Source organism: Pristiophorus japonicus, chromosome 8 (genome assembly GCF_044704955.1).
Source record: "Pristiophorus japonicus isolate sPriJap1 chromosome 8, sPriJap1.hap1, whole genome shotgun sequence".
Taxonomy (NCBI): domain Eukaryota; kingdom Metazoa; phylum Chordata; class Chondrichthyes; family Pristiophoridae; genus Pristiophorus; species Pristiophorus japonicus.
The window spans coordinates 170,416,418-170,438,492 of NC_091984.1; the positions used below are offsets into that span (position 1 = coordinate 170,416,418).

General features: G+C 47.1%; 21 non-coding genes across 21 annotated transcripts; 10 read left to right on the top strand and 11 right to left on the bottom strand.

Annotated features, from left to right (window-relative positions):
• The first annotated feature begins 166 nt into the window (after window positions 1–166).
• On the top strand, window positions 167–285 carry trnal-caa (transfer RNA leucine (anticodon CAA)). Its single transcript has 2 exons — window positions 167–204; window positions 240–285. It is a non-coding gene; the product is annotated as a tRNA-Leu (tRNA).
• Window positions 286–1,591: 1,306 nt separating this feature from the next.
• On the bottom strand, window positions 1,592–1,673 carry trnal-uag (transfer RNA leucine (anticodon UAG)). Its single transcript has one exon. It is a non-coding gene; the product is annotated as a tRNA-Leu (tRNA).
• Window positions 1,674–2,138: 465 nt separating this feature from the next.
• On the top strand, window positions 2,139–2,257 carry trnal-caa (transfer RNA leucine (anticodon CAA)). Its single transcript has 2 exons — window positions 2,139–2,176; window positions 2,212–2,257. It is a non-coding gene; the product is annotated as a tRNA-Leu (tRNA).
• A 1,306-nt stretch (window positions 2,258–3,563) lies between these two features.
• On the bottom strand, window positions 3,564–3,645 carry trnal-uag (transfer RNA leucine (anticodon UAG)). The gene has a single exon. It is a non-coding gene; the product is annotated as a tRNA-Leu (tRNA).
• Window positions 3,646–4,110: 465 nt separating this feature from the next.
• Window positions 4,111–4,229, top strand: trnal-caa (transfer RNA leucine (anticodon CAA)). The gene is made up of 2 exons: window positions 4,111–4,148; window positions 4,184–4,229. It is a non-coding gene; the product is annotated as a tRNA-Leu (tRNA).
• Window positions 4,230–5,535: 1,306 nt separating this feature from the next.
• On the bottom strand, window positions 5,536–5,617 carry trnal-uag (transfer RNA leucine (anticodon UAG)). Its single transcript has one exon. It is a non-coding gene; the product is annotated as a tRNA-Leu (tRNA).
• Window positions 5,618–6,082: 465 nt separating this feature from the next.
• On the top strand, window positions 6,083–6,201 carry trnal-caa (transfer RNA leucine (anticodon CAA)). The gene is made up of 2 exons: window positions 6,083–6,120; window positions 6,156–6,201. It is a non-coding gene; the product is annotated as a tRNA-Leu (tRNA).
• A 1,306-nt stretch (window positions 6,202–7,507) lies between these two features.
• trnal-uag (transfer RNA leucine (anticodon UAG)) lies at window positions 7,508–7,589 on the bottom strand. The gene has a single exon. It is a non-coding gene; the product is annotated as a tRNA-Leu (tRNA).
• Window positions 7,590–8,054: 465 nt separating this feature from the next.
• On the top strand, window positions 8,055–8,173 carry trnal-caa (transfer RNA leucine (anticodon CAA)). Its single transcript has 2 exons — window positions 8,055–8,092; window positions 8,128–8,173. It is a non-coding gene; the product is annotated as a tRNA-Leu (tRNA).
• A 1,306-nt stretch (window positions 8,174–9,479) lies between these two features.
• trnal-uag (transfer RNA leucine (anticodon UAG)) lies at window positions 9,480–9,561 on the bottom strand. Its single transcript has one exon. It is a non-coding gene; the product is annotated as a tRNA-Leu (tRNA).
• A 1,890-nt stretch (window positions 9,562–11,451) lies between these two features.
• trnal-uag (transfer RNA leucine (anticodon UAG)) lies at window positions 11,452–11,533 on the bottom strand. Its single transcript has one exon. It is a non-coding gene; the product is annotated as a tRNA-Leu (tRNA).
• Window positions 11,534–13,423: 1,890 nt separating this feature from the next.
• Window positions 13,424–13,505, bottom strand: trnal-uag (transfer RNA leucine (anticodon UAG)). The gene has a single exon. It is a non-coding gene; the product is annotated as a tRNA-Leu (tRNA).
• A 465-nt stretch (window positions 13,506–13,970) lies between these two features.
• Window positions 13,971–14,089, top strand: trnal-caa (transfer RNA leucine (anticodon CAA)). Its single transcript has 2 exons — window positions 13,971–14,008; window positions 14,044–14,089. It is a non-coding gene; the product is annotated as a tRNA-Leu (tRNA).
• Window positions 14,090–15,395: 1,306 nt separating this feature from the next.
• On the bottom strand, window positions 15,396–15,477 carry trnal-uag (transfer RNA leucine (anticodon UAG)). The gene has a single exon. It is a non-coding gene; the product is annotated as a tRNA-Leu (tRNA).
• Window positions 15,478–15,942: 465 nt separating this feature from the next.
• trnal-caa (transfer RNA leucine (anticodon CAA)) lies at window positions 15,943–16,061 on the top strand. The gene is made up of 2 exons: window positions 15,943–15,980; window positions 16,016–16,061. It is a non-coding gene; the product is annotated as a tRNA-Leu (tRNA).
• A 1,305-nt stretch (window positions 16,062–17,366) lies between these two features.
• trnal-uag (transfer RNA leucine (anticodon UAG)) lies at window positions 17,367–17,448 on the bottom strand. The gene has a single exon. It is a non-coding gene; the product is annotated as a tRNA-Leu (tRNA).
• Window positions 17,449–17,913: 465 nt separating this feature from the next.
• On the top strand, window positions 17,914–18,032 carry trnal-caa (transfer RNA leucine (anticodon CAA)). Its single transcript has 2 exons — window positions 17,914–17,951; window positions 17,987–18,032. It is a non-coding gene; the product is annotated as a tRNA-Leu (tRNA).
• A 1,306-nt stretch (window positions 18,033–19,338) lies between these two features.
• On the bottom strand, window positions 19,339–19,420 carry trnal-uag (transfer RNA leucine (anticodon UAG)). The gene has a single exon. It is a non-coding gene; the product is annotated as a tRNA-Leu (tRNA).
• A 465-nt stretch (window positions 19,421–19,885) lies between these two features.
• Window positions 19,886–20,004, top strand: trnal-caa (transfer RNA leucine (anticodon CAA)). Its single transcript has 2 exons — window positions 19,886–19,923; window positions 19,959–20,004. It is a non-coding gene; the product is annotated as a tRNA-Leu (tRNA).
• A 1,306-nt stretch (window positions 20,005–21,310) lies between these two features.
• On the bottom strand, window positions 21,311–21,392 carry trnal-uag (transfer RNA leucine (anticodon UAG)). The gene has a single exon. It is a non-coding gene; the product is annotated as a tRNA-Leu (tRNA).
• A 465-nt stretch (window positions 21,393–21,857) lies between these two features.
• trnal-caa (transfer RNA leucine (anticodon CAA)) lies at window positions 21,858–21,976 on the top strand. Its single transcript has 2 exons — window positions 21,858–21,895; window positions 21,931–21,976. It is a non-coding gene; the product is annotated as a tRNA-Leu (tRNA).
• Window positions 21,977–22,075: the final 99 nt, after the last annotated feature.

Consider the following 22,075-nt stretch of genomic DNA (forward strand, 5'->3'; position numbering starts at 1 on the left):
TTGGCTAGCGCCTTTTCGACATTACAACAGTGCCTCAACTTTAAAAATACTTCATTGGCTGTAAAGCGCTTTGGGAGGACCTGAGCTCGTGAAAGGAACGATTGTGATGCTGCTCAGTGAGTGTGCGGAAATTGGAACACATTTTTCTCACCTTGCTGTGCCCATTGTCAGAATGGCTGAGTGGTCTAAGGTGCCAGACTCAAGGACTGTTAATCTTTGCCGTACCAAAGGTTGCTGAATTCTGGTCCCTTTCTAGGGGCGTGGGTTGGAATCCCACTTCTGACATTACCTTTTAATCCACACAAATGCAGCCAGCTTCAAAAATGCCTGCTCAATTGGGCTTCAATTTACAAGTGGCCACCTCGCACACCTCAACGGTATTGCCGTTATCCAACAAACTGAAGGACCACTCACAGACCAACTTATCTTCCTCTCTAAACTTATCACATCCTAACACTGTTCTCGGGGATAAGGCTTCAAATCACGCTTCTCCTTTCAACCCTTTGCCACACGAAAAAGCAGCACACTCAGAGCATTACATTGTTACCCTCCCGCGTTGCTGAATTCCACATTGTTTTCTTGTGCTGTGGCTTTCAACCCCGGTGGTGTTTCTCAGAACAGGGCAGCAGAGTCAAAGAATGGGACTTCTTCCACACAAAGGCTTCCGAATTGTGCTCTGTTACTCAGGGAATGACTTCCACTGTTAATTCTGACATTAACATTTTGCCAGCAAAGAAGGCACCAGAGCCAAGCGAATCAGGCACCAACACGGAAAAGTTGCCAGAGTCGTTGCCTTTGTGGACTGAGCCCTTCAAGTGGTAACGCTCAGACTGATGCTTCAGGCCAAGGGCACAATAGCTGCAGAGCACCTTGTTTCCCTTCACAGAGCTAGGAGATCCTGGTGACGTTCTGCGGCGCAGGGCTCCAAATAGCACTTGCCACATCAATGTATTGTGTGAATTGAAAAAGCCCGCGAATGAGAGACTGAAATGTCCTGCTTGGAACTACTGTTGGATTGTGCTTTGTTTTTGAAGGGCTTGCGTTCGAACGTCAGCTGTGCTGCTTGTCTTATGTCAGGCTGAGCAAGCAGAATTGTAGGATGTTACCCGGTAGATTGGAAAATGCGAGTTGTTGGGAGATATCTGTGCGTATGAATGTTGGTTGAATTGTAGGGACGATGAACTTAATGACTGGCGCTGCCTGAAAGGACACGCAGTAAGAATGAATGGGAGTGTGTGTGAAGTTGAAACACATTTTTCTGGAGCTGCTGTGCCCAGTTGTCAGGATGGCTGAGTGGAGTAAGGTGCCAGAATCAAGGACTGTTAATCCTGAGCTTACCAAAGATTGGCGAATTCAGGTGCTTTTCTCGGGCCATGGGTTGCACTCTGACCTCTGACATGACATTGCTACCCACACAAATGCATCCAGTGTCAAAATTTGCAAGTGGCCACTTCAAACACCTCAACGGTATTCAACAAACTAATGGACTTGTTTTCCCCTCACATCACCAAAATTGTCACGTCATGACGCAGCAGCCACACACTGCTTCAGGCGGAGAGAGGCAAATAGTACACGCCCCAAATTCAGGGGCTGGCAGCGGTGGGATTCGAACCCACGCCTCCGAAGAGATTGGAGCCTAAATCCAGCGCCTTAGACCACTCGGCCACGCTACCACTGAAAGCTGCGTCCGTTTTGAAAGCAACGACCAGTGAGTAAAATGTGAATTTGCCTTGCGATCGGTAATAATTAAGGAAATTAAAGTCGTCGACGGTAAATTCTCGATAACCGATTTTGCAACACACAGGTCAGAGGAACCTAAATGTCCACAGGGCAATACCAGTAATTAGATGCATGTTGGAACAAACTAGTTGTGACTTCCATTCAATATTTATTCCGATATCAACATCACTGCAAAAAGCAGATTATCTGGTCATGATCACATTGCTGTTTGTGGGATCTTGCTGTGCGCAAATTGGCTAGCGCCTTTTCGACATTACAACAGTGCCTCAACTTTAAAAATACTTCATTGGCTGTAAAGCGCTTTGGGAGGACCTGAGCTCGTGAAAGGAACGATTGTGATGCTGCTCAGTGAGTGTGCGGAAATTGGAACACATTTTTCTCACCTTGCTGTGCCCATTGTCAGAATGGCTGAGTGGTCTAAGGTGCCAGACTCAAGGACTGTTAATCTTTGCCGTACCAAAGGTTGCTGAATTCTGGTCCCTTTCTAGGGGCGTGGGTTGGAATCCCACTTCTGACATTACCTTTTAATCCACACAAATGCAGCCAGCTTCAAAAATGCCTGCTCAATTGGGCTTCAATTTACAAGTGGCCACCTCGCACACCTCAACGGTATTGCCGTTATCCAACAAACTGAAGGACCACTCACAGACCAACTTATCTTCCTCTCTAAACTTATCACATCCTAACACTGTTCTCGGGGATAAGGCTTCAAATCACGCTTCTCCTTTCAACCCTTTGCCACACGAAAAAGCAGCACACTCAGAGCATTACATTGTTACCCTCCCGCGTTGCTGAATTCCACATTGTTTTCTTGTGCTGTGGCTTTCAACCCCGGTGGTGTTTCTCAGAACAGGGCAGCAGAGTCAAAGAATGGGACTTCTTCCACACAAAGGCTTCCGAATTGTGCTCTGTTACTCAGGGAATGACTTCCACTGTTAATTCTGACATTAACATTTTGCCAGCAAAGAAGGCACCAGAGCCAAGCGAATCAGGCACCAACACGGAAAAGTTGCCAGAGTCGTTGCCTTTGTGGACTGAGCCCTTCAAGTGGTAACGCTCAGACTGATGCTTCAGGCCAAGGGCACAATAGCTGCAGAGCACCTTGTTTCCCTTCACAGAGCTAGGAGATCCTGGTGACGTTCTGCGGCGCAGGGCTCCAAATAGCACTTGCCACATCAATGTATTGTGTGAATTGAAAAAGCCCGCGAATGAGAGACTGAAATGTCCTGCTTGGAACTACTGTTGGATTGTGCTTTGTTTTTGAAGGGCTTGCGTTCGAACGTCAGCTGTGCTGCTTGTCTTATGTCAGGCTGAGCAAGCAGAATTGTAGGATGTTACCCGGTAGATTGGAAAATGCGAGTTGTTGGGAGATATCTGTGCGTATGAATGTTGGTTGAATTGTAGGGACGATGAACTTAATGACTGGCGCTGCCTGAAAGGACACGCAGTAAGAATGAATGGGAGTGTGTGTGAAGTTGAAACACATTTTTCTGGAGCTGCTGTGCCCAGTTGTCAGGATGGCTGAGTGGAGTAAGGTGCCAGAATCAAGGACTGTTAATCCTGAGCTTACCAAAGATTGGCGAATTCAGGTGCTTTTCTCGGGCCATGGGTTGCACTCTGACCTCTGACATGACATTGCTACCCACACAAATGCATCCAGTGTCAAAATTTGCAAGTGGCCACTTCAAACACCTCAACGGTATTCAACAAACTAATGGACTTGTTTTCCCCTCACATCACCAAAATTGTCACGTCATGACGCAGCAGCCACACACTGCTTCAGGCGGAGAGAGGCAAATAGTACACGCCCCAAATTCAGGGGCTGGCAGCGGTGGGATTCGAACCCACGCCTCCGAAGAGATTGGAGCCTAAATCCAGCGCCTTAGACCACTCGGCCACGCTACCACTGAAAGCTGCGTCCGTTTTGAAAGCAACGACCAGTGAGTAAAATGTGAATTTGCCTTGCGATAGGTGATAATTGAGGAAATTATAGTCGTCGACGGTAAATTCTCGATAACCGATTTTGCAACACACAGGTCAGAGGAACCTAAATGTCCACAGGGCAATACCAGTAATTAGATGCATGTTGGAACAAACTAGTTGTGACTTCCATTCAAAATTTATTCCGATATCAACATCACTGCAAAAAGCAGATTATCTGGTCATGATCACATTGCTGTTTGTGGGATCTTGCTGTGCGCAAATTGGCTAGCGCCTTTTCGACATTACAACAGTGCCTCAACTTTAAAAATACTTCATTGGCTGTAAAGCGCTTTGGGAGGACCTGAGCTCGTGAAAGGAACGATTGTGATGCTGCTCAGTGAGTGTGCGGAAATTGGAGCACATTTTTCTCACCTTGCTCTGCCCATTGTCAGAATGGCCGAGTGGTCTAAGGTGCCAGACTCAAGGACTGTTAATCTTTGCCTTACCAAAGGTTGCTGTATTCTGGTCCCTTTCTAGGGGCGTGGGTTGGAATCCCACTTCTGACATTACCTTTTTATCCACACAAATGCAGCCAGCTTCAAAAATGCCTGCTCAACTGGGCTTCAATTTACAAGTGGCCACCTCGCACACCTCAACGGTATTGCCGTTATCCAACAAACTGAAGGACCACTCACAGACCAACTTATCTTCCTCTCTAAACTTATCACATCCTAACCCTGTTCTCGGGGATAAGGCTTCAAATCACGCTTCTCCTTTCAACCCTTTGCCACACGAAAAAGCAGCACACTCAGAGCATTACATTGTTACCCTCCCGCGTTGCTGAATTCCACATTGTTTTCTTGTGCTGTGGCTTTCAACCCCGGTGGTGTTTCTCAGAACAGGGCAGCAGAGTCAAAGAATGGGACTTCTTCCACACAAAGGCTTCCGAATTGTGCTCTGTTACTCAGGGAATGACTTCCACTGTTAATTCTGACATTAACATTTTGCCAGCAAAGAAGGCACCAGAGCCAAGCGAATCAGGCACCAACACGGAAAAGTTGCCAGAGTCGTTGCCTTTGTGGACTGAGCCCTTCAAGTGGTAACGCTCAGACTGATGCTTCAGGCCAAGGGCACAATAGCTGCAGAGCACCTTGTTTCCCTTCACAGAGCTAGGAGATCCTGGTGACGTTCTGCGGCGCAGGGCTCCAAATAGCACTTGCCACATCAATGTATTGTGTGAATTGAAAAAGCCCGCGAATGAGAGACTGAAATGTCCTGCTTGGAACTACTGTTGGATTGTGCTTTGTTTTTGAAGGGCTTGCGTTCGAACGTCAGCTGTGCTGCTTGTCTTATGTCAGGCTGAGCAAGCAGAATTGTAGGATGTTACCCGGTAGATTGGAAAATGCGAGTTGTTGGGAGATATCTGTGCGTATGAATGTTGGTTGAATTGTAGGGACGATGAACTTAATGACTGGCGCTGCCTGAAAGGACACGCAGTAAGAATGAATGGGAGTGTGTGTGAAGTTGAAACACATTTTTCTGGTTCTGCTGTGCCCAGTTGTCAGGATGGCTGAGTGGAGTAAGGTGCCAGAATCAAGGACTGTTAATCCTGAGCTTACCAAAGATTGGCGAATTCAGGTGCTTTTCTCGGGCCATGGGTTGCACTCTGACCTCTGACATGACATTGCTACCCACACAAATGCATCCAGTGTCAAAATTTGCAAGTGGCCACTTCAAACACCTCAACGGTATTCAACAAACTAATGGACTTGTTTTCCCCTCACATCACCAAAATTGTCACGTCATGACGCAGCAGCCACACACTGCTTCAGGCGGAGAGAGGCAAATAGTACACGCCCCAAATTCAGGGGCTGGCAGCGGTGGGATTCGAACCCACGCCTCCGAAGAGATTGGAGCCTAAATCCAGCGCCTTAGACCACTCGGCCACGCTACCACTGAAAGCTGCGTCCGTTTTGAAAGCAACGACCAGTGAGTAAAATGTGAATTTGCCTTGCGATAGGTGATAATTGAGGAAATTATAGTCGTCGACGGTAAATTCTCGATAACCGATTTTGCAACACACAGGTCAGAGGAACCTAAATGTCCACAGGGCAATACCAGTAATTAGATGCATGTTGGAACAAACTAGTTGTGACTTCCATTCAAAATTTATTCCGATATCAACATCACTGCAAAAAGCAGATTATCTGGTCATGATCACATTGCTGTTTGTGGGATCTTGCTGTGCGCAAATTGGCTAGCGCCTTTTCGACATTACAACAGTGCCTCAACTTTAAAAATACTTCATTGGCTGTAAAGCGCTTTGGGAGGACCTGAGCTCGTGAAAGGAACGATTGTGATGCTGCTCAGTGAGTGTGCGGAAATTGGAGCACATTTTTCTCACCTTGCTCTGCCCATTGTCAGAATGGCCGAGTGGTCTAAGGTGCCAGACTCAAGGACTGTTAATCTTTGCCTTACCAAAGGTTGCTGTATTCTGGTCCCTTTCTAGGGGCGTGGGTTGGAATCCCACTTCTGACATTACCTTTTTATCCACACAAATGCAGCCAGCTTCAAAAATGCCTGCTCAACTGGGCTTCAATTTACAAGTGGCCACCTCGCACACCTCAACGGTATTGCCGTTATCCAACAAACTGAAGGACCACTCACAGACCAACTTATCTTCCTCTCTAAACTTATCACATCCTAACCCTGTTCTCGGGGATAAGGCTTCAAATCACGCTTCTCCTTTCAACCCTTTGCCACACGAAAAAGCAGCACACTCAGAGCATTACATTGTTACCCTCCCGCGTTGCTGAATTCCACATTGTTTTCTTGTGCTGTGGCTTTCAACCCCGGTGGTGTTTCTCAGAACAGGGCAGCAGAGTCAAAGAATGGGACTTCTTCCACACAAAGGCTTCCGAATTGTGCTCTGTTACTCAGGGAATGACTTCCACTGTTAATTCTGACATTAACATTTTGCCAGCAAAGAAGGCACCAGAGCCAAGCGAATCAGGCACCAACACGGAAAAGTTGCCAGAGTCGTTGCCTTTGTGGACTGAGCCCTTCAAGTGGTAACGCTCAGACTGATGCTTCAGGCCAAGGGCACAATAGCTGCAGAGCACCTTGTTTCCCTTCACAGAGCTAGGAGATCCTGGTGACGTTCTGCGGCGCAGGGCTCCAAATAGCACTTGCCACATCAATGTATTGTGTGAATTGAAAAAGCCCGCGAATGAGAGACTGAAATGTCCTGCTTGGAACTACTGTTGGATTGTGCTTTGTTTTTGAAGGGCTTGCGTTCGAACGTCAGCTGTGCTGCTTGTCTTATGTCAGGCTGAGCAAGCAGAATTGCAGGATGTTACCCGGTAGATTGGAAAATGCGAGTTGTTGGGAGATATCTGTGCGTATGAATGTTGGTTGAATTGTAGGGACGATGAACTTAATGACTGGCGCTGCCTGAAAGGACACGCAGTAAGAATGAATGGGAGTGTGTGTGAAGTTGAAACACATTTTTCTGGAGCTGCTGTGCCCAGTTGTCAGGATGGCTGAGTGGAGTAAGGTGCCAGAATCAAGGACTGTTAATCCTGAGCTTACCAAAGATTGGCGAATTCAGGTGCTTTTCTCGGGCCATGGGTTGCACTCTGACCTCTGACATGACATTGCTACCCACACAAATGCATCCAGTGTCAAAATTTGCAAGTGGCCACTTCAAACACCTCAACAGTATTCAACAAACTAATGGACTTGTTTTCCCCTCACCTCACCAAAATTGTCACGTCATGACGCAGCAGCCACACACTGCTTCAGGCGGAGAGAGGCAAATAGTACACGCCCCAAATTCAGGGGTTGGCAGCGGTGGGATTCGAACCCACGCCTCCGAAGAGATTGGAGCCTAAATCCAGCGCCTTAGACCACTCGGCCACGCTACCACTGAAAGCTGCGTCCGTTTTGAAAGCAACGACCAGTGAGTAAAATGTGAATTTGCCTTGCGATAGGTAATAATTAAGGAAATTAAAGTCGTCGACGGTAAATTCTCGATAACCGATTTTGCAACACACAGGTCAGAGGAACCTAAATGTCCACAGGGCAATACCAGTAATTAGATGCATGTTGGAACAAACTAGTTGTGACTTCCATTCAAAATTTATTCCGATATCAACATCACTGCAAAAAGCAGATTATCTGGTCATGATCACATTGCTGTTTGTGGGATCTTGCTGTGCGCAAATTGGCTAGCGCCTTTTCGACATTACAACAGTGCCTCAACTTTAAAAATACTTCATTGGCTGTAAAGCGCTTTGGGAGGACCTGAGCTCGTGAAAGGAACGATTGTGATGCTGCTCAGTGAGTGTGCGGAAATTGGAGCACATTTTTCTCACCTTGCGCTGCCCATTGTCAGAATGGCCGAGTGGTCTAAGGTGCCAGACTCAAGGACTGTTAATCTTTGCCTTACCAAAGGTTGCTGTATTCTGGTCCCTTTCTAGGGGCGTGGGTTGGAATCCCACTTCTGACATTACCTTTTTATCCACACAAATGCAGCCAGCTTCAAAAATGCCTGCTCAACTGGGCTTCAATTTACAAGTGGCCACCTCGCACACCTCAACGGTATTGCCGTTATCCAACAAACTGAAGGACCACTCACAGACCAACTTATCTTCCTCTCTAAACTTATCACATCCTAACCCTGTTCTCGGGGATAAGGCTTCAAATCACGCTTCTTCTTTCAACCCTTTGCCACACGAAAAAGCAGCACACTCAGAGCATTACATTGTTACCCTCCCGCGTTGCTGAATTCCACATTGTTTTCTTGTGCTGTGGCTTTCAACCCCGGTGGTGTTTCTCAGAACAGGGCAGCAGAGTCAAAGAATGGGACTTCTTCCACACAAAGGCTTCCGAATTGTGCTCTGTTACTCAGGGAATGACTTCCACTGTTAATTCTGACATTAACATTTTGCCAGCAAAGAAGGCACCAGAGCCAAGCGAATCAGGCACCAACACGGAAAAGTTGCCAGAGTCGTTGCCTTTGTGGACTGAGCCCTTCAAGTGGTAACGCTCAGACTGATGCTTCAGGCCAAGGGCACAATAGCTGCAGAGCACCTTGTTTCCCTTCACAGAGCTAGGAGATCCTGGTGACGTTCTGCGGCGCAGGGCTCCAAATAGCACTTGCCACATCAATGTATTGTGTGAATTGAAAAAGCCCGCGAATGAGAGACTGAAATGTCCTGCTTGGAACTACTGTTGGATTGTGCTTTGTTTTTGAAGGGCTTGCGTTCGAACGTCAGCTGTGCTGCTTGTCTTATGTCAGGCTGAGCAAGCAGAATTGTAGGATGTTACCCGGTAGATTGGAAAATGCGAGTTGTTGGGAGATATCTGTGCGTATGAATGTTGGTTGAATTGTAGGGACGATGAACTTAATGACTGGCGCTGCCTGAAAGGACACGCAGTAAGAATGAATGGGAGTGTGTGTGAAGTTGAAACACATTTTTCTGGAGCTGCTGTGCCCAGTTGTCAGGATGGCTGAGTGGAGTAAGGTGCCAGAATCAAGGACTGTTAATCCTGAGCTTACCAAAGATTGGCGAATTCAGGTGCTTTTCTCGGGCCATGGGTTGCACTCTGACCTCTGACATGACATTGCTACCCACACAAATGCATCCAGTGTCAAAATTTGCAAGTGGCCACTTCAAACACCTCAACAGTATTCAACAAACTAATGGACTTGTTTTCCCCTCACCTCACCAAAATTGTCACGTCATGACGCAGCAGCCACACACTGCTTCAGGCGGAGAGAGGCAAATAGTACACGCCCCAAATTCAGGGGTTGGCAGCGGTGGGATTCGAACCCACGCCTCCGAAGAGATTGGAGCCTAAATCCAGCGCCTTAGACCACTCGGCCACGCTACCACTGAAAGCTGCGTCCGTTTTGAAAGCAACGACCAGTGAGTAAAATGTGAATTTGCCTTGCGATCGGTAATAATTCAGGAAATTAAAGTCGTCGACGGTAAATTCTCGATAACCGATTTTGCAACACACAGGTCAGAGGAACCTAAATGTCCACAGGGCAATACCAGTAATTAGATGCATGTTGGAACAAACTAGTTGTGACTTCCATTCAAAATTTATTCCGATATCAACATCACTGCAAAAAGCAGATTATCTGGTCATGATCACATTGCTGTTTGTGGGATCTTGCTGTGCGCAAATTGGCTAGCGCCTTTTCGACATTACAACAGTGCCTCAACTTTAAAAATACTTCATTGGCTGTAAAGCGCTTTGGGAGGACCTGAGCTCGTGAAAGGAACGATTGTGAAGCTGCTCAGTGAGTGTGCGGAAATTGGAGCACATTTTTCTCACCTTGCGCTGCCCATTGTCAGAATGGCCGAGTGGTCTAACGTGCCAGACTCAAGGACTGTTAATCTTTGCCTTACCAAAGTTTGCTGTATTCTGGTCCCTTTCTAGGGGCGTGGGTTGGAATCCCACTTCTGACATTACCTTTTTATCCACACAAATGCAGCCAGCTTCAAAAATGCCTGCTCAACTGGGCTTCAATTTACAAGTGGCCACCTCGCACACCTCAACGGTATTGCCGTTATCCAACAAACTGAAGGACCACTCACAGACCAACTTATCTTCCTCTCTAAACTTATCACATCCTAACACTGTTCTCGGGGATAAGGCTTCAAATCACGCTTCTCCTTTCAACCCTTTGCCACACGAAAAAGCAGCACACTCAGAGCATTACATTGTTACCCTCCCGCGTTGCTGAATTCCACATTGTTTTCTTGTGCTGTGGCTTTCAACCCCGGTGGTGTTTCTCAGAACAGGGCAGCAGAGTCAAAGAATGGGACTTCTTCCACACAAAGGCTTCTGAATTGTGCTCTGTTACTCAGAGAATGACTTCCACTGTTAATTCTGACATTAACATTTTGCCAGCAAAGAAGGCACCAGAGCCAAGCGAATCAGGCACCAACACGGAAAAGTTGCCAGAGTCGTTGCCTTTGTGGACTGAGCCCTTCAAGTGGTAACGCTCAGACTGATGCTTCAGGCCAAGGGCACAATAGCTGCAGAGCACCTTGTTTCCCTTCACAGAGCTAGGAGATCCTGGTGACGTTCTGCGGCGCAGGGCTCCAAATAGCACTTGCCACATCAATGTATTGTGTGAATTGAAAAAGCCCGCGAATGAGAGACTGAAATGTCCTGCTTGGAACTACTGTTGGATTGTGCTTTGTTTTTGAAGGGCTTGCGTTCGAACGTCAGCTGTGCTGCTTGTCTTATGTCAGGCTGAGCAAGCAGAATTGCAGGATGTTACCCGGTAGATTGGAAAATGCGAGTTGTTGGGAGATATCTGTGCGTATGAATGTTGGTTGAATTGTAGGGACGATGAACTTAATGACTGGCGCTGCCTGAAAGGACACGCAGTAAGAATGAATGGGAGTGTGTGTGAAGTTGAAACACATTTTTCTGGAGCTGCTGTGCCCAGTTGTCAGGATGGCTGAGTGGAGTAAGGTGCCAGAATCAAGGACTGTTAATCCTGAGCTTACCAAAGATTGGCGAATTCAGGTGCTTTTCTCGGGCCATGGGTTGCACTCTGACCTCTGACATGACATTGCTACCCACACAAATGCATCCAGTGTCAAAATTTGCAAGTGGCCACTTCAAACACCTCAACGGTATTCAACAAACTAATGGACTTGTTTTCCCCTCACCTCACCAAAATTGTCACGTCATGACGCAGCAGCCACACACTGCTTCAGGCGGAGAGAGGCAAATAGTACACGCCCCAAATTCAGGGGTTGGCAGCGGTGGGATTCGAACCCACGCCTCCGAAGAGATTGGAGCCTAAATCCAGCGCCTTAGACCACTCGGCCACGCTACCACTGAAAGCTGCGTCCGTTTTGAAAGCAACGACCAGTGAGTAAAATGTGAATTTGCCTTGCGATCGGTAATAATTCAGGAAATTAAAGTCGTCGACGGTAAATTCTCGATAACCGATTTTGCAACACACAGGTCAGAGGAACCTAAATGTCCACAGGGCAATACCAGTAATTAGATGCATGTTGGAACAAACTAGTTGTGACTTCCATTCAAAATTTATTCCGATATCAACATCACTGCAAAAAGCAGATTATCTGGTCATGATCACATTGCTGTTTGTGGGATCTTGCTGTGCGCAAATTGGCTAGCGCCTTTTCGACATTACAACAGTGCCTCAACTTTAAAAATACTTCATTGGCTGTAAAGCGCTTTGGGAGGACCTGAGCTCGTGAAAGGAACGATTGTGAAGCTGCTCAGTGAGTGTGCGGAAATTGGAGCACATTTTTCTCACCTTGCGCTGCCCATTGTCAGAATGGCCGAGTGGTCTAACGTGCCAGACTCAAGGACTGTTAATCTTTGCCTTACCAAAGTTTGCTGTATTCTGGTCCCTTTCTAGGGGCGTGGGTTGGAATCCCACTTCTGACATTACCTTTTTATCCACACAAATGCAGCCAGCTTCAAAAATGCCTGCTCAACTGGGCTTCAATTTACAAGTGGCCACCTCGCACACCTCAACGGTATTGCCGTTATCCAACAAACTGAAGGACCACTCACAGACCAACTTATCTTCCTCTCTAAACTTATCACATCCTAACACTGTTCTCGGGGATAAGGCTTCAAATCACGCTTCTCCTTTCAACCCTTTGCCACACGAAAAAGCAGCACACTCAGAGCATTACATTGTTACCCTCCCGCGTTGCTGAATTCCACATTGTTTTCTTGTGCTGTGGCTTTCAACCCCGGTGGTGTTTCTCAGAACAGGGCAGCAGAGTCAAAGAATGGGACTTCTTCCACACAAAGGCTTCTGAATTGTGCTCTGTTACTCAGAGAATGACTTCCACTGTTAATTCTGACATTAACATTTTGCCAGCAAAGAAGGCACCAGAGCCAAGCGAATCAGGCACCAACACGGAAAAGTTGCCAGAGTCGTTGCCTTTGTGGACTGAGCCCTTCAAGTGGTAACGCTCAGACTGATGCTTCAGGCCAAGGGCACAATAGCTGCAGAGCACCTTGTTTCCCTTCACAGAGCTAGGAGATCCTGGTGACGTTCTGCGGCGCAGGGCTCCAAATAGCACTTGCCACATCAATGTATTGTGTGAATTGAAAAAGCCCGCGAATGAGAGACTGAAATGTCCTGCTTGGAACTACTGTTGGATTGTGCTTTGTTTTTGAAGGGCTTGCGTTCGAACGTCAGCTGTGCTGCTTGTCTTATGTCAGGCTGAGCAAGCAGAATTGCAGGATGTTACCCGGTAGATTGGAAAATGCGAGTTGTTGGGAGATATCTGTGCGTATGAATGTTGGTTGAATTGTAGGGACGATGAACTTAATGACTGGCGCTGCCTGAAAGGACACGCAGTAAGAATGAATGGGAGTGTGTGTGAAGTTGAAACACATTTTTCTGGAGCTGCTGTGCCCAGTTGTCAGGATGGCTGAGTGGAGTAAGGTGCCAGAATCAAGGACTGTTAATCCTGAGCTTACCAAAGATTGGCGAATTCAGGTGCTTTTCTCGGGCCATGGGTTGCACTCTGACCTCTGACATGACATTGCTACCCACACAAATGCATCCAGTGTCAAAATTTGCAAGTGGCCACTTCAAACACCTCAACGGTATTCAACAAACTAATGGACTTGTTTTCCCCTCACCTCACCAAAATTGTCACGTCATGACGCAGCAGCCACACACTGCTTCAGGCGGAGAGAGGCAAATAGTACACGCCCCAAATTCAGGGGTTGGCAGCGGTGGGATTCGAACCCACGCCTCCGAAGAGATTGGAGCCTAAATCCAGCGCCTTAGACCACTCGGCCACGCTACCACTGAAAGCTGCGTCCGTTTTGAAAGCAACGACGAGTGAGTAAAATGTGAATTTGCTTTGCGATAGGTAATAATTAAGGAAATTAAAGTCGTCGACGGTAAATTCTCGATAACCGATTTTGCAACACACAGGTCAGAGGAACCTAAATGTCCACAGGGCAATACCAGTAATTAGATGCATGTTGGAACAAACTAGTTGTGACTTCCATTCAAAATTTATTCCGATATCAACATCACTGCAAAAAGCAGATTATCTGGTCATGATCACATTGCTGTTTGTGGGATCTTGCTGTGCGCAAATTGGCTAGCGCCTTTTCGACATTACAACAGTGCCTCAACTTTAAAAATACTTCATTGGCTGTAAAGCGCTTTGGGAGGACCTGAGCTCGTGAAAGGAACGATTGTGATGCTGCTCAGTGAGTGTGCGGAAATTGGAGCACATTTTTCTCACCTTGCGCTGCCCATTGTCAGAATGGCCGAGTGGTCTAAGGTGCCAGACTCAAGGACTGTTAATCTTTGCCTTACCAAAGTTTGCTGTATTCTGGTCCCTTTCTAGGGGCGTGGGTTGGAATCCCACTTCTGACATTACCTTTTTATCCACACAAATGCAGCCAGCTTCAAAAATGCCTGCTCAACTGGGCTTCAATTTACAAGTGGCCACCTCGCACACCTCAACGGTATTGCCGTTATGCAACAAACTGAAGGACCACTCACAGACCAACTTATCTTCCTCTCTAAACTTATCACATCCTAACACTGTTCTCGGGGATAAGGCTTCAAATCACGCTTCTCCTTTCAACCCTTTGCCACACGAAAAAGCAGCACACTCAGAGCATTACATTGTTACCCTCCCGCGTTGCTGAATTCCACATTGTTTTCTTGTGCTGTGGCTTTCAACCCCGGTGGTGTTTCTCAGAACAGGGCAGCAGAGTCAAAGAATGGGACTTCTTCCACACAAAGGCTTCTGAATTGTGCTCTGTTACTCAGGGAATGACTTCCACTGTTAATTCTGACATTAACATTTTGCCAGCAAAGAAGGCACCAGAGCCAAGAGAATCAGGCACCAACACGGAAAAGTTGCCAGAGTCGTTGCCTTTGTGGACTGAGCCCTTCAAGTGGTAACGCTCAGACTGATGCTTCAGGCCAAGGGCACAATAGCTGCAGAGCACCTTGTTTCCCTTCACAGAGCTAGGAGATCCTGGTGACGTTCTGCGGCGCAGGGCTCCAAATAGCACTTGCCACATCAATGTATTGTGTGAATTGAAAAAGCCCGCGAATGAGAGACTGAAATGTCCTGCTTGGAACTACTGTTGGATTGTGCTTTGTTTTTGAAGGGCTTGCGTTCGAACGTCAGCTGTGCTGCTTGTCTTATGTCAGGCTGAGCAAGCAGAATTGCAGGATGTTACCCGGTAGATTGGAAAATGCGAGTTGTTGGGAGATATCTGTGCGTATGAATGTTGGTTGAATTGTAGGGACGATGAACTTAATGACTGGCGCTGCCTGAAAGGACACGCAGTAAGAATGAATGGGAGTGTGTGTGAAGTTGAAACACATTTTTCTGGAGCTGCTGTGCCCAGTTGTCAGGATGGCTGAGTGGAGTAAGGTGCCAGAATCAAGGACTGTTAATCCTGAGCTTACCAAAGATTGGCGAATTCAGGTGCTTTTCTCGGGCCATGGGTTGCACTCTGACCTCTGACATGACATTGCTACCCACACAAATGCATCCAGTGTCAAAATTTGCAAGTGGCCACTTCAAACACCTCAACAGTATTCAACAAACTAATGGACTTGTTTTCCCCTCACCTTACCAAAATTGTCACGTCATGACGCAGCAGCCACACACTGCTTCAGGCGGAGAGAGGCAAATAGTACACGCCCCAAATTCAGGGGTTGGCAGCGGTGGGATTCGAACCCACGCCTCCGAAGAGATTGGAGCCTAAATCCAGCGCCTTAGACCACTCGGCCACGCTACCACTGAAAGCTGCGTCCGTTTTGAAAGCAACGACCAGTGAGTAAAATGTGAATTTGCCTTGCGATAGGTAATAATTAAGGAAATTAAAGTCGTCGACGGTAAATTCTCGATAACCGATTTTGCAACACACAGGTCAGAGGAACCTAAATGTCCACAGGGCAATACCAGTAATTAGATGCATGTTGGAACAAACTAGTTGTGACTTCCATTCAAAATTTATTCCGATATCAACATCACTGCAAAAAGCAGATTATCTGGTCATGATCACATTGCTGTTTGTGGGATCTTGCTGTGCGCAAATTGGCTAGCGCCTTTTCGACATTACAACAGTGCCTCAACTTTAAAAATACTTCATTGGCTGTAAAGCGCTTTGGGAGGACCTGAGCTCGTGAAAGGAACGATTGTGATGCTGCTCAGTGAGTGTGCGGAAATTGGAGCACATTTTTCTCACCTTGCTGTGCCCATTGTCAGAATGGCCGAGTGGTCTAAGGTGCCAGACTCAAGGACTGTTAATCTTTGCCTTACCAAAGGTTGCTGTATTCTGGTCCCTTTCTAGGGGCGTGGGTTGGAATCCCACTTCTGACATTACCTTTTTTCCACACAAATGCAGCCAGCTTCAAAAATGCCTGCTCAACTGGGCTTCAATTTACAAGTGGCCACCTCGCACACCTCAACGGTATTGCCGTTATCCAACAAACTGAAGGACCACTCACAGACCAACTTATCTTCCTCTCTAAACTTATCACATCCAAACCCTGTTCTCGGGGATAAGGCTTCAAATCACGCTTCTCCTTTCAACCCTTTGCCACACGAAAAAGCAGCACACTCAGAGCATTACATTGTTACCCTCCCGCGTTGCTGAATTCCACATTGTTTTCTTGTGCTGTGGCTTTCAACCCCGGTGGTGTTTCTCAGAACAGGGCAGCAGAGTCAAAGAATGGGACTTCTTCCACACAAAGGCTTCCGAATTGTGCTCTGTTACTCAGGGAATGACTTCCACTGTTAATTCTGACATTAACATTTTGCCAGCAAAGAAGGCACCAGAGCCAAGCGAATCAGGCACCAACACGGAAAAGTTGCCAGAGTCGTTGCCTTTGTGGACTGAGCCCTTCAAGTGGTAACGCTCAGACTGATGCTTCAGGCCAAGGGCACAATAGCTGCAGAGCACCTTGTTTCCCTTCACAGAGCTAGGAGATCCTGGTGACGTTCTGCGGCGCAGGGCTCCAAATAGCACTTGCCACATCAATGTATTGTGTGAATTGAAAAAGCCCGCGAATGAGAGACTGAAATGTCCTGCTTGGAACTACTGTTGGATTGTGCTTTGTTTTTGAAGGGCTTGCGTTCGAACGTCAGCTGTGCTGCTTGTCTTATGTCAGGCTGAGCAAGCAGAATTGTAGGATGTTACCCGGTAGATTGGAAAATGCGAGTTGTTGGGAGATATCTGTGCGTATGAATGTTGGTTGAATTGTAGGGACGATGAACTTAATGACTGGCGCTGCCTGAAAGGACACGCAGTAAGAATGAATGGGAGTGTGTGTGAAGTTGAAACACATTTTTCTGGAGCTGCTGTGCCCAGTTGTCAGGATGGCTGAGTGGAGTAAGGTGCCAGAATCAAGGACTGTTAATCCTGAGCTTACCAAAGATTGGCGAATTCAGGTGCTTTTCTCGGGCCATGGGTTGCACTCTGACCTCTGACATGACATTGCTACCCACACAAATGCATCCAGTGTCAAAATTTGCAAGTGGCCACTTCAAACACCTCAACGGTATTCAACAAACTAATGGACTTGTTTTCCCCTCACCTCACCAAAATTGTCACGTCATGACGCAGCAGCCACACACTGCTTCAGGCGGAGAGAGGCAAATAGTACACGCCCCAAATTCAGGGGTTGGCAGCGGTGGGATTCGAACCCACGCCTCCGAAGAGATTGGAGCCTAAATCCAGCGCCTTAGACCACTCGGCCACGCTACCACTGAAAGCTGCGTCCGTTTTGAAAGCAACGACCAGTGAGTAAAATGTGAATTTGCCTTGCGATAGGTAATAATTCAGGAAATTAAAGTCGTCGACGGTAAATTCTCGATAACCGATTTTGCAACACACAGGTCAGAGGAACCTAAATGTCCACAGGGCAATACCAGTAATTAGATGCATGTTGGAACAAACTAGTTGTGACTTCCATTCAAAATTTATTCCGATATCAACATCACTGCAAAAAGCAGATTATCTGGTCATGATCACATTGCTGTTTGTGGGATCTTGCTGTGCGCAAATTGGCTAGCGCCTTTTCGACATTACAACAGTGCCTCAACTTTAAAAATACTTCATTGGCTGTAAAGCGCTTTGGGAGGACCTGTGCTCGTGAAAGGAACGATTGTGATGCTGCTCAGTGAGTGTGCGGAAATTGGAGCACATTTTTCTCACCTTGCTGTGCCCATTGTCAGAATGGCCGAGTGGTCTAAGGTGCCAGACTCAAGGACTGTTAATCTTTGCCTTACCAAAGGTTGCTGTATTCTGGTCCCTTTCTAGGGGCGTGGGTTGGAATCCCACTTCTGACATTACCTTTTTATCCACACAAATGCAGCCAGCTTCAAAAATGCCTGCTCAACTGGGCTTCAATTTACAAGTGGCCACCTCGCACACCTCAACGGTATTGCCGTTATCCAACAAACTGAAGGACCACTCACAGACCAACTTATCTTCCTCTCTAAACTTATCACATCCTAACCCTGTTCTCGGGGATAAGGCTTCAAATCACGCTTCTCCTTTCAACCCTTTGCCACACGAAAAAGCAGCACACTCAGAGCATTACATTGTTACCCTCCCGCGTTGCTGAATTCCACATTGTTTTCTTGTGCTGTGGCTTTCAACCCCGGTGGTGTTTCTCAGAACAGGGCAGCAGAGTCAAAGAATGGGACTTCTTCCACACAAAGGCTTCCGAATTGTGCTCTGTTACTCAGGGAATGACTTCCACTGTTAATTCTGACATTAACATTTTGCCAGCAAAGAAGGCACCAGAGCCAAGCGAATCAGGCACCAACACGGAAAAGTTGCCAGAGTCGTTGCCTTTGTGGACTGAGCCCTTCAAGTGGTAACGCTCAGACTGATGCTTCAGGCCAAGGGCACAATAGCTGCAGAGCACCTTGTTTCCCTTCACAGAGCTAGGAGATCCTGGTGACGTTCTGCGGCGCAGGGCTCCAAATAGCACTTGCCACATCAATGTATTGTGTGAATTGAAAAAGCCCGCGAATGAGAGACTGAAATGTCCTGCTTGGAACTACTGTTGGATTGTGCTTTGTTTTTGAAGGGCTTGCGTTCGAACGTCAGCTGTGCTGCTTGTCTTATGTCAGGCTGAGCAAGCAGAATTGTAGGATGTTACCCGGTAGATTGGAAAATGCGAGTTGTTGGGAGATATCTGTGCGTATGAATGTTGGTTGAATTGTAGGGACGATGAACTTAATGACTGGCGCTGCCTGAAAGGACACGCAGTAAGAATGAATGGGAGTGTGTGTGAAGTTGAAACACATTTTTCTGGAGCTGCTGTGCCCAGTTGTCAGGATGGCTGAGTGGAGTAAGGTGCCAGAATCAACGACTGTTAATCCTGAGCTTACCAAAGATTGGCGAATTCAGGTGCTTTTCTCGGGCCATGGGTTGCACTCTGACCTCTGACATGACATTGCTACCCACACAAATGCATCCAGTGTCAAAATTTGCAAGTGGCCACTTCAAACACCTCAACGGTATTCAACAAACTAATGGACTTGTTTTCCCCTCACCTCACCAAAATTGTCACGTCATGACGCAGCAGCCACACACTGCTTCAGGCGGAGAGAGGCAAATAGTACACGCCCCAAATTCAGGGGTTGGCAGCGGTGGGATTCGAACCCACGCCTCCGAAGAGATTGGAGCCTAAATCCAGCGCCTTAGACCACTCGGCCACGCTACCACTGAAAGCTGCGTCCGTTTTGAAAGCAACGACCAGTGAGTAAAATGTGAATTTGCCTTGCGATAGGTAATAATTCAGGAAATTAAAGTCGTCGACGGTAAATTCTCGATAACCGATTTTGCAACACACAGGTCAGAGGAACCTAAATGTCCACAGGGCAATACCAGTAATTAGATGCATGTTGGAACAAACTAGTTGTGACTTCCATTCAAAATTTATTCCGATATCAACATCACTGCAAAAAGCAGATTATCTGGTCATGATCACATTGCTGTTTGTGGGATCTTGCTGTGCGCAAATTGGCTAGCGCCTTTTCGACATTACAACAGTGCCTCAACTTTAAAAATACTTCATTGGCTGTAAAGCGCTTTGGGAGGACCTGAGCTCGTGAAAGGAACGATTGTGATGCTGCTCAGTGAGTGTGCGGAAATTGGAGCACATTTTTCTCACCTTGCTGTGCCCATTGTCAGAATGGCCGAGTGGTCTAAGGTGCCAGACTCAAGGACTGTTAATCTTTGCCTTACCAAAGGTTGCTGTATTCTGGTCCCTTTCTAGGGGCGTGGGTTGGAATCCCACTTCTGACATTACCTTTTTATCCACACAAATGCAGCCAGCTTCAAAAATGCCTGCTCAACTGGGCTTCAATTTACAAGTGGCCACCTCGCACACCTCAACGGTATTGCCGTTATCCAACAAACTGAAGGACCACTCACAGACCAACTTATCTTCCTCTCTAAACTTATCACATCCTAACCCTGTTCTCGGGGATAAGGCTTCAAATCACGCTTCTCCTTTCAACCCTTTGCCACACGAAAAAGCAGCACACTCAGAGCATTACATTGTTACCCTCCCGCGTTGCTGAATTCCACATTGTTTTCTTGTGCTGTGGCTTTCAACCCCGGTGGTGTTTCTCAGAACAGGGCAGCAGAGTCAAAGAATGGGACTTCTTCCACACAAAGGCTTCCGAATTGTGCTCTGTTACTCAGGGAATGACTTCCACTGTTAATTCTGACATTAACATTTTGCCAGCAAAGAAGGCACCAGAGCCAAGCGAATCAGGCACCAACACGGAAAAGTTGCCAGAGTCGTTGCCTTTGTGGACTGAGCCCTTCAAGTGGTAACGCTCAGACTGATGCTTCAGGCCAAGGGCACAATAGCTGCAGAGCACCTTGTTTCCCTTCACAGAGCTAGGAGATCCTGGTGACGTTCTGCGGCGCAGGGCTCCAAATAGCACTTGCCACATCAATGTATTGTGTGAATTGAAAAAGCCCGCGAATGAGAGACTGAAATGTCCTGCTTGGAACTACTGTTGGATTGTGCTTTGTTTTTGAAGGGCTTGCGTTCGAACGTCAGCTGTGCTGCTTGTCTTATGTCAGGCTGAGCAAGCAGAATTGTAGGATGTTACCCGGTAGATTGGAAAATGCGAGTTGTTGGGAGATATCTGTGCGTATGAATGTTGGTTGAATTGTAGGGACGATGAACTTAATGACTGGCGCTGCCTGAAAGGACACGCAGTAAGAATGAATGGGAGTGTGTGTGAAGTTGAAACACATTTTTCTGGAGCTGCTGTGCCCAGTTGTCAGGATGGCTGAGTGGAGTAAGGTGCCAGAATCAAGGACTGTTAATCCTGAGCTTACCAAAGATTGGCGAATTCAGGTGCTTTTCTCGGGCCATGGGTTGCACTCTGACCTCTGACATGACATTGCTACCCACACAAATGCATCCAGTGTCAAAATTTGCAAGTGGCCACTTCAAACACCTCAACGGTATTCAACAAACTAATGGACTTGTTTTCCCCTCACCTCACCAAAATTGTCACGTCATGACGCAGCAGCCACACACTGCTTCAGGCGGAGAGAGGCAAATAGTACACGCCCCAAATTCAGGGGTTGGCAGCGGTGGGATTCGAACCCACGCCTCCGAAGAGATTGGAGCCTAAATCCAGCGCCTTAGACCACTCGGCCACGCTACCACTGAAAGCTGCGTCCGTTTTGAAAGCAACGACCAGTGAGTAAAATGTGAATTTGCCTTGCGATAGGTAATAATTCAGGAAATTAAAGTCGTCGACGGTAAATTCTCGATAACCGATTTTGCAACACACAGGTCAGAGGAACCTAAATGTCCACAGGGCAATACCAGTAATTAGATGCATGTTGGAACAAACTAGTTGTGACTTCCATTCAAAATTTATTCCGATATCAACATCACTGCAAAAAGCAGATTATCTGGTCATGATCACATTGCTGTTTGTGGGATCTTGCTGTGCGCAAATTGGCTAGCGCCTTTTCGACATTACAACAGTGCCTCAACTTTAAAAATACTTCATTGGCTGTAAAGCGCTTTGGGAGGACCTGAGCTCGTGAAAGGAACGATTGTGATGCTGCTCAGTGAGTGTGCGGAAATTGGAGCACATTTTTCTCACCTTGCTGTGCCCATTGTCAGAATGGCCGAGTGGTCTAAGGTGCCAGACTCAAGGACTGTTAATCTTTGCCTTACCAAAGGTTGCTGTATTCTGGTCCCTTTCTAGGGGCGTGGGTTGGAATCCCACTTCTGACATTACCTTTTTATCCACACAAATGCAGCCAGCTTCAAAAATGCCTGCTCAACTGGGCTTCAATTTACAAGTGGCCACCTCGCACACCTCAACGGTATTGC